At 41.5% G+C, this 1,189-nt stretch overlaps 1 pseudogene; it reads right to left on the bottom strand.

The window, feature by feature from the left end:
- Positions 1–345: 345 nt before the first annotated feature.
- LOC116589373 lies at positions 346–908 on the bottom strand (annotated as a pseudogene).
- Positions 909–1,189: the final 281 nt, after the last annotated feature.

Below are 1,189 nucleotides of genomic sequence, written 5' to 3' on the forward strand. Positions count from 1 at the left end.
AGACCGAACACCGGCTAAGATATGACTTGTTGAAGTCAAGAGCCACCTGGAAAGCTGGCCCAAGGAATTAAGAGAACCATCTGTACTGGTGGCAAGTAAGAAAGAAACTGTGTTGGGCTAAACAACAGCTTATTTTATTAATGGCTTTGAATAAAACAAATGAAATGATCCATTTTGTTTTCTTAGAAACTATTCAAAAGATTACAGAGTCCTACACAATTTGGAGACACAAAGTGGATGCTAAGTGACTATAGGTCACTCCAGGTACATAACTTCAGAAAGTCAGTCCTTGGAGTAAATGGCACCATGGCTCTGGCAGCAGATACATAGGAGGGATGGTCTGGAGAGGAGGTAGTGGACACTCTGTGACTCACCAGTGAATAGATGAGGGTCCCAGCTGGAAACGGGTTCTTTAATTCTATGGTTTGTCTTCCACTGCTCATGCCTCTGTCTTCATAAATGGTGATTTCAATCCAAACCGTCGTCTGCCAATGGGCTCTGTCAGGAGAAGGCCTTGGGAGCATGTATCTTCTCATCCTGCTCTTGAATGTGGACACTTTCTTTAGAACCTTCTTATAATGAATTTCCATGTGTAAGAAGATGGTATATGCTGTTAAGCCATACAGCCTTCTAGATAAGATTGGCCCCCAAGCTTCTCTGTGCATAAAGGTTTTTTAGAGTTTGAACTGTTTCTTCAAAGTCTGCCTATCAGTCTGGTTCTCCAGCTCTGCAAGGAGCTTGGTCTGGAACTGGCATGGTGTGCCACTGCTATAGTCTCCCTGAATGAACACATGAACACCTTCCCCCAGACTCCGTGCCTGCTCGGGCCTCAGGGTGAGGGGCCCACCACCTCCTCTACTCTCCTGCTGAAATTCCAAGACCCGCCCTTGCCCCGATGCCCACTCCATGATGATCTTGATACCATAAGCATATTAGTGATTCTAGAAGTCCTCCTTAGGTGTTTTTGTTTGTTTGTTTGTTTGTTTTTAAAATTCTCTTTAACTCTATTTGAATCAAAAATTTTTGACTGTGGAATTTTTTTTTAATCACATTCTGTGATTTATGACAATATTCTCTGGAAAAAATTTTTTTAAAATGTTGTTATGGAATATATATAGTTATCAATAATAATGAGCCAGGGTTAGGGTAATTAATAAGCTTTTATTATGTGCCATGAGGATATGTTGGC

This window comes from Mustela erminea, chromosome 4 (assembly GCF_009829155.1).
Source record: "Mustela erminea isolate mMusErm1 chromosome 4, mMusErm1.Pri, whole genome shotgun sequence".
Taxonomy (NCBI): Eukaryota; Metazoa; Chordata; class Mammalia; order Carnivora; family Mustelidae; genus Mustela; species Mustela erminea.